The 8,563-nt window shown below is 37.9% G+C and overlaps 1 protein-coding gene across 4 annotated transcripts in view; it reads right to left on the bottom strand.

The window, feature by feature from the left end:
- The window catches only part of ZNF536 (zinc finger protein 536), a 406,541-nt gene that overhangs the window by 293,942 nt on the left and 104,036 nt on the right, over positions 1-8,563 (bottom strand). For 3 of the 4 annotated variants that reach the window (XM_072422428.1, XM_072422426.1, XM_072422430.1), the window contains exon 4: positions 8,270-8,325. The gene's annotated coding sequence lies outside the window, so the exon portion shown is untranslated. Of the gene's footprint in view, positions 1-4,169; positions 4,232-8,269; positions 8,326-8,563 lie in introns of all 4 variants that reach the window. The other variant, XM_072422427.1, reaches the window with a different exon arrangement.

The raw sequence follows: 8,563 nt of genomic DNA, 5'->3' as shown, positions 1-8,563 counted from the left end.
ATAGATAGATAGATAGATAGATAGATAGATAGATAGATAGATAGGAGATAGATAGATAGATAGATAGATAGATAGATAGATAGATAGATAGATAGATAAACATACCCTGAGAATTACCATAGCCCAGAATATATCATTGTATTTTTGCCAATCTGCCGCCTTTAGTTAATGGCTTGTCATCAGGCACAATTATTCTGCTGATAGACAGTAAACAGTGAGGCCGGCATCTCGCCTTCTATATTATATTAATATTTATGTAAGAAGGCAGAGAGGAATGATTGGTAAACAAGCCAATACAGCAACATACACAGGAAACGGAGAACTAACAGAACCTGGAAGGCTCGGCACTAAACTTTACTGTCATAAGGCTTTCGTAACTTGCCATCTATGATGTACTAAGTGCAGAGCAGAAGAGGTCCCTTAGAAAATCTGGAACTACGACTCCCAGTATATCTGCGATTCTGAGCTACAATATTTAATTTCTTGGCTTTTGAAGCTCTAAGAAAGAAACGTAAAACCAGGCCACCATAGGAAAAGTAGGAAAGTATATAAAAACTCGGCCAGGTCTGGCTCCAGCACATGGGTCAGAAGAACTTACTGCTTGGAGTCACCCTTTTAAAAAACACTAGTAATACTTTCATTGCAATGACCCCCATCATCTCCAAAAAAAAAAAGAACAATTTCACAGCTGTCTGCCTCTCTACAGCGACAAGTGAAACATTTCTTGTTTATTCCGTGAGATGATATAAAACCGCAGATATTTCTTCCCGTGCTTTATCTAAAACACACTAGGAAAAATAAATTAGAGGCTCGGAGTGAAATTATTGTCTCCTCACAATTTTTATAACGCAGACTGCTGTGAAGCACAAGCAGAGAGCGGGTGTTCCTCTGTCAGAAAACACGCTATATCAACATTAATACTCCTCTCGCCTCGTAATACGTTTATAAAACCGACTCCCTTTGTACGCTATTAACCCCCTGCGCTTTGATGCTGCCAAACAAAAGTGCTGCTTGTAGGAAGGAATCTGAGGCGGCACAGAAGTGTGTGATACAGCTCTCAGATCCATAGGCGAGTTGAGAGGTTAATCAGTCAGGGAATTATGATGGCGGAGGGAAGAAAAAAAAGAGAGAGAGAGAATTCAAAGGCGGACTGATCGGGTATGGCAAGCCGAATTGACTGGAGAGGATTGCCGAGGTTGTACTGATTCTAAAAGTATTCAAAAACTATCTGAAATTAAAAAAAGACTTTAAATCCAGATTGTTTAAATACATTCTGGGTGTTTTAAAAGAAAAAGGTATGCAATGTCTCTCTTATAGAGGAGCAAATCCTATTCAATGGAGAAGAAACTGTGGTCTCTCTGTAGAGGTTTCAGGTATGAGTTGCCTGTAATAAAACAGTAAATGGAGAAGAAGCTGCAAAATAAAAACATCTCCTATGAGCATGTTTCTTGTTGCACAACCGAGCTGCATCTCCCAATTTGGGTTTTGCTCCACAAGGACTGCAAGATGCCTATACCACGGGGGGCAAACTTTGAGTGAGTTTTAAAATTTGACAGACGAGCCAGATGGATGAAGAATGTTTGTATGAACTGATAAAAGTTATGTGTAAAAGCAAGCCAGGTTAAAAAGCCCCACGGGCCGGGCCATATATGGCCCTTGGGGTTGAAGTTTGCCCATGTCTGCTAAATGAACTCAAATTCTGAATGCATTTAGGAAACACTTTAATGACGTAATAATGAACCCAAAACTGTGTTTTGTTGTGTCTTTCATATCAAACCAAGATTTCACCGCTATCAAAAAAGTCCCCTAATGATGACAATAAAAACAATAGAGAAGCTCGGTTTGAGGAATCATGGAACAGCAGATGACTTTTTTGTTTTTTGGAACTGTTTCGGAGAGCCTTTCACAGTCATTCCCCTTCTTTGCCCTTTTCTGAGGCTTCCTTTAAACAGATTGTTCTTTGGGAACGCTAAAAGTCATTTAATCATGGTTTGAACAGTAAAATTAAAAAAAAGTTCAAGCAATAGAATTTTTGAATCGGGTTCAAGGAGATGGATAACATTTGCTCGCCTTGTGTGTGCTTTTTATTTCTGACTTGCGAATGTAAAAAACCACTTTAAACAGATTATCTAAACAATTAGCATTTATACGGAGAGGATATTAGGGTTCGCTACCAAGTGTTCTGGTTATCATCACAGGAGATGTTTTTAGACTCTCCTTGGCAAACGCGCCATCTTTCCATGGAATGGATACAAAGCAACCATCTTCCGTCAAGCAGAATGAACTTTTTTTGATTCTTGGGAGCTGCGCAATGTTTTTTTCTTTCTTTTTTTGATGAAAGTTTTTGAACATTTAGAAAGAAAATGAATGACAGACCTTTGTGGGATGGGCAATAAATAACAATAGGAGTGTTGCACATTTCTATGCCTGACTTGCAACTCACTTCCACCAAAAAAAAAAAAAAAAAACATCTGTTTTAATGATTCAGAGAGAATAGGAACTTGTCTATGTGGATAATTGGGAAATGGTTCACAACCATGGGTGCAAGGTGTACCACTGCACATGGGCCCTGTACACTTCTCAAGCACAAGGGGCTCCCACAGAGGCCCCAAGTTAGTTTGGTGGGGAAGGGCCTTAATAAGTTATGCATGGGGACCCACTGTCTGCCACATCTGCCACTGGCTGTCCATGTTACCATGTCACAACCACACATAAACACATTGCCTTGTGACCCAACCGGCAGTGGCATCTGTTTGACAATGGTTTAAATAGAATATTGCAAGTGGCCTCTGAGAATTTGAAGCTACTGTTTGATTAAATTCTGTAAATTCAATCAAGAATTCCAAACTAGAGTTGGAAATTATTTTTTTTTACTTTAAACATTTTTTTGGGTGGAGAATGCTTTTTTCAAGCCAACTTTAGGAACTATGGACAGCATGGGGCCATTCTGAACCTATTTTTCCATTCCGTTGAGCTCTGTGTGCTGAGAAAAAATACATTTTTACACCACTATTGGGGGAAAAAGTTTTATGTGTAATTAAAACTAATTGCTGTGATCTCACTTGGTTAACAGTCACAATATGAGAAAAATGCAGCAAGCAATGTCTGTCCCTTATTTATTAAAAATCCTATCTGTCCCTACCTGCTCCTCTGTTCTTGTCTGATTGCCACATCAGCAGAAAATGGCTCCTTGTCTAGTTGTGCTCCATTTTTAGATATCAGCCCTCTGTACAAGATGACATTTGTCATTGGATGATTTCCCCACAAATCCAAATTTAGAACTGAGCTCAGATTGTTCAAATTTTTAAGGTCCAATTAGCTCTGATCCGAGTTAAAATTGACTCCATCAGGAACTATCCAACCACCACTACCTGGCACCACCTGCTATCTCTTATTACTGGAATGCTCCCAATAGTTTCAATAGTAGGTGGCAGAGCAACTGTCAGGCAGTACAAATAGTCCATGTGCACATGTCCTTAAAAAGGGATAAGATTTCTAAATTTGTTCCTATGGGGTACAATTTTTCATACTTCCTCAAGGCGTCAGCAATGGAAGTAAGAAGGAGTTCCACCAACGTAGACCAGGATAGACATAGATACTTCATGGAGGTTGTAAACTTTCTCTGCACTCTCCAAAAACTGATAGTGATTATGATTTGTGTAGTACAAATTTTTCTATTGGAGTGTACCACCAGCAGTCCTCTACAGAGAGTATTGGCCAATGAGGGCTACAATGGCCATGCACTGAGGTGTCAATGCCAAGTTAATACCCCAATGATAATACCCCAACAGCTGCCACATTGAGATTTCTGGTCTCCAAAAATTGGAGACCATCATGTTGCCTACAGTCAGGTCAAATATTGCTTTGTTAAATTAGGAACATTTAGGAACAAAAAATGCTTCTGCAAATCCTGCAACGGTTAAACACGTCTTGTTCCCCAATGAGAAAACTATTTTAATTCCACGTTCTAATATCTTTTAATGAATTAGCTGGAGAGTCTCTTCTAAATGAACTTTACCTGAGGACACTTATGTATGTCAGGAACGTTATTGGCTTCAACAAATGGAGGAAGAAACACACAATATAAATGTGAGGACTTTGAGGATTTGTATTTAACTTGTCCGATAAGTGAATTTATCTGCTTAGTGAAATAGTTCTTTGGTTCTTACCAGTTTACTTGGGGGAGACCGTCTCTAACCGGTAAATGAAGTGTCCCCCAGGATCATTCGTTCTATAAGGATGAAGTGACAAAATGGATACAGGTGGGTTAAATCAATATGACACAAGGGCCCTTATGATAACTATAGTGTGTTTTATTTGGACTTGTACAAGTCAGCAAAGGTAAGAAAGAACAGTGTCAGAGAATGGAGTGTAGGGAATGGGAAGGTACAGGCAAGAGGTTCAATGCACCATTAACCAGGAAGTTCCTGCACCAGGGAAGGAAGAAAGAAAGTGGAAGAGGGGAGGGAAAAAAATAGAAAAGAATAAATAGAGGGAGTGGGAGGGAAAAAGGAAGAGAGAGGGAGAGAGAGAGAAAGAGAGAGAGGGAGAAGGAAAAGAGAAGAAAAGGAGAGGAAGAGGAAAGGATATAAAAGTAAAAAAGGGAAGGAGAAGGTAGAGGGAAATAAAAAAATGAAGAAATAAAAAGACAGGGAGGAAGAAGAAAAAGGAAAGAAATGGAAAGGAAAAGATAAAATAAGGAACAGAATGAAAAGGAATAGAAAGGTATGGAAGGAAAAAGAAAAGTTAGACCTGTAACGTGCGAGGTAAGGAGCACAGAAGAAGACATAACTGAGCAGACAAGGAGCAGACAGCATAGGGTTAAAAAAAAGTTAAGTGGGAAGTGATCAAGGTGGAGTTTAAGGAGGCGGAGATAAAGGAGGGGTCTAAGAGTTAAAAAGGTCAGGAAGAGGAAGTGGGGTGGGCATTTTCAGAAAAGACAGCATGCAGGGAGTTTTTCCCACCCTCCCTCCCTTTTTGGAGTGGTTAGTTAGCAAGTCGAGTTATGGGGTTGTTTGGTTTGAATAGTGGTGTTGGCGGTTGAGATCCTTGAGGGGGGTGTTCTGGTTGGTGTATAATGGCTGTGGAATTGGGGACCCATCTAGGGTATGGAGTTCCTGTTTTTGGATAATGGTGTTTGGTAGAAATTGTAGGGGGGTCTGCACAAAAATGGACGGTTATTAAAGTTTCTGAGCTGTGAGAATTGGCGGCTGGGAGCAATTGTGGTTAAGGTGCAAACCCAAAAATGTACAATGTGGTGGCCTTCGAGGACCAGCAACCAGTGAAGCTTAAGTTGGTTATGTTTGATTGTTATTTAATGGTTATTTAAGGATGGTTTATAATGTGTTTATTATTTGTTGATTTTGATTGTATTAATGCTTATATTTACATTGGTTATTTATATTTGTTATTTATATTAATAAAGGCAATAGTTAATATTTGTTATAATAAAAGGCCTATGGGCCATTTAACCAACTCATGGTGGTGCGTTTAGTTGGGGTATTTGTTAAGGTGGTAAGTGGGTATCTAAAAGGTAGGGGGGGGGGGTTCTATTAGTGGGGAATGCAAGTCTGCGTAAATATGGTTTGCCCCAGTCAAGGATAAAGCAAAATATAAGATAAGAAACCAATACTATAAGGAAAGGAAAGAAAAGAAAAATAAAAGGGGAAGTATATGAAAGGAAATGAAAAGGAAAAGGTAAGATAATGGAAAAGATAGGGAAATAGAAAGAATAAGGAGAAATGATAGGGAAGGGGGAAGGAAAGATATTTAACAGCAAAGAACACAATAGGCTAATATTAGGAATACAATTGACCAATACACTGGAAACTTGCATATCACTTTACAATGTAAATTAGATGATCCCATCAGTTGTTCTGGGTCAGGATAAGCATGGAACTTAAAACTGATGGCATGACAGTCTAATGTAATCACTATGAGCTCTCTCTCAGCCATTTCAAACAATTCACTAAATGTAAGAAAAATAAGTATCACTGTAACTGCGAGATAAAGACTGAATATATAAGACCCAACTGCCAAAAATGCAGGCATGTCTTTTTTATATTTATTTATTTTTTCGATAAGTCGTATATTTAGCCTAGTTTGAAGTGTAAACATGATTAAGATTAGCACAAGATAGCTAATTTTTCTTCAACAGAAAACTGCAGCCGCCTTCAGAACGGCGAGATTTGCAGGCAAATTGCTGCTGGTGTTTAATCAATGTTATTTTTTATCATCCAGAGGTTTTTTTTTTTTTTCTTTTCCCTCTAAGTCAGCTTCTACCACTAAAATACATTTCATCAAGGTTGGTAAAATGTTTAGAAAGGAACAGATGTCAGAATATGGGTATTGCCAATAACACTGATGGAAGCCAGTCATTTCTTCCCTGTCCAAAGGCAAAATGCAGGAAAAATGTTGCAGGCGCCGTACAATAACACAAGATTTACGGCAACATTAATGCCTATAAAACGTACAAGTATACGAAAGCTATCTCCATTTTTCTCCAGCCATCACTAAGGCGTGCATAATTTTTTTTTTTCTAAGAGGTTTTTTTTCTTTTTAAGCGTGGTTGGGAGTTAATTTTCTACAAAATGTTAAATATTCTTTAGCAAACCAATTTGTGTAGAAAAAGTAGGAAACTTAAAGGGCTAGTGGGACAAATTGGCCAAATGAAAAACAGTTGATGTAAATCTAATTATCAAAATATTGCAAAATATAAGTTTTGTGTGGCATGGCCCCCTAATGAAGACATAATACCCCGTTTCTGATCCATATCTGTAGGCTGATCTGGTAATTCGGCTTTTCCTATTCTCCATACACAATATAAAATTAATTAGGGATAGTAAGAGCCTTTCATTTAAGGCACATCAGGTGTGCAGACCCAGGAACTGAGTACTAGAATGGCGGGGGCACCCCATGATAGGCATTAAAGGTGTACAAACTTTGAAATTCAGAACAGGGATGGTCAGAGCCCAGTATAACTTGACCAGAGAGTGAACAGACCCAGGAACTCGGAATAAAGATGGAAGGAGCTCATATAATGGGCACAGCAGGTGCACAGGCCTGGGAATCCAACACAAGAATAGCGGGCACTCCTTATAAAGGGCACAGTAGGTGCACAGATCCAGGAACTCAGTACTGAGATGGTGGGAAATTCTCATAATGGGTATATTAGGTGTGCAGACCCGGTATCTCAGAACACAGAGTTGGCCAATGGAGTCCCATGAAAGGTTTCAATTACCAAAATCTGCTAAACCTTGCAGTGTAAACCTTTACAATACTGTTGTCTATTAATATTATTAAGAAATGTGGCTGATCCAGCAAAACTGTGCCCATGTTGAAATTCAGCTCCATTGCCTAATAAAATGAAGGATGTTAGTTGCCCTTCCCACTTCTCCAATGACTTCTGCACTTATAACTACTTCCTGTACACAGCTACAAGAGCTGCACCCATCAATTAGGCTTATTTTTTCCACACATTTTAAAAAAAAACCTTAAAAGCCACCTACTGAAACTTGCCTACTTACCTTTAACCATCTATGGCTTAACCCATTACTAATGGGCCACCATTCCATATCCTCTTCCTATTGTATACTATGCTTGCCTACTTCTAGGATTATCAGCCTTTGTGGTCTGGGTTCTCTGCTCCACCTGTGTGGTTGTTTGTATTTGTTGGGTATTTGAAACCCCCTATTTAATATAAAGTACTGCATAATATGTTAGTGTTTTTTATAAATAAAGTTTAAAAACAATATTATCAGCTATAAAAGGTGAGTAGGAGCTTCATATTTAGGGTTTAGGATCATGGAAAGTTCCAACCAGCTCACAATGGTCAGGAGGAGGCCACCAACTTTTGACCATAATATGGAATTTAAATATGTTAAAAATAAAATTTGAAGGTTATTTTACTGATAACTTTAAGACAAATGTTAAAATATTATGTAGAATTAGGTTCCTTTAACAATAACAGCACTCAAAAAAAAGAAACATCCAATGACATCAAATACCAACCCGTGTAAATACACTGAGACCGGTCCCTGATGCTACGACAAACTATTAAATCACTCTAGGAGTTTTTAGTTTCCAACTTTTGTCTGCTGCTTCTATCTAATGAGCTTCTCTTTTTTATAACATTTTTCCTTTACATTTTTTGGAGTCCAGATAGTGGAATCGAGACTGTGATTAATCTGTTGTCATTCATATGACCGTGAATAGACAATACTTTTCTTTGTTTTCATTATGTTGATCTTTGAAAGGTCAAGTTTCCTACCTCAAACATTCCAACAGTTGCTTAGACTGTGTTCAGGGATTTTCTGTGAGCTGCCCCTACAAAAGAGAAAAAAAGTTAAAATATTTTTCAGCACACTTACTTTAATTTATATCAACTAAAAAAAGCATTGCAAATGAAATCTATGGCTGCCAATCAAGGAAAGTAAAACGTTATGGAGATAAGGTTAAAAAAGTACATTTTTTACTATATTTTATATATATATGTAGTTTTTTTTTATTTTATATTTAAAATTTATATATATATAAATATATAGAATATATATATATATATAAT

Source organism: Pyxicephalus adspersus, chromosome 9 (genome assembly GCF_032062135.1).
Source record: "Pyxicephalus adspersus chromosome 9, UCB_Pads_2.0, whole genome shotgun sequence".
Lineage (NCBI taxonomy): Eukaryota > Metazoa > Chordata > Amphibia > Anura > Pyxicephalidae > Pyxicephalus > Pyxicephalus adspersus.
This window is presented reverse-complemented; position numbering and strand designations above follow the sequence as displayed.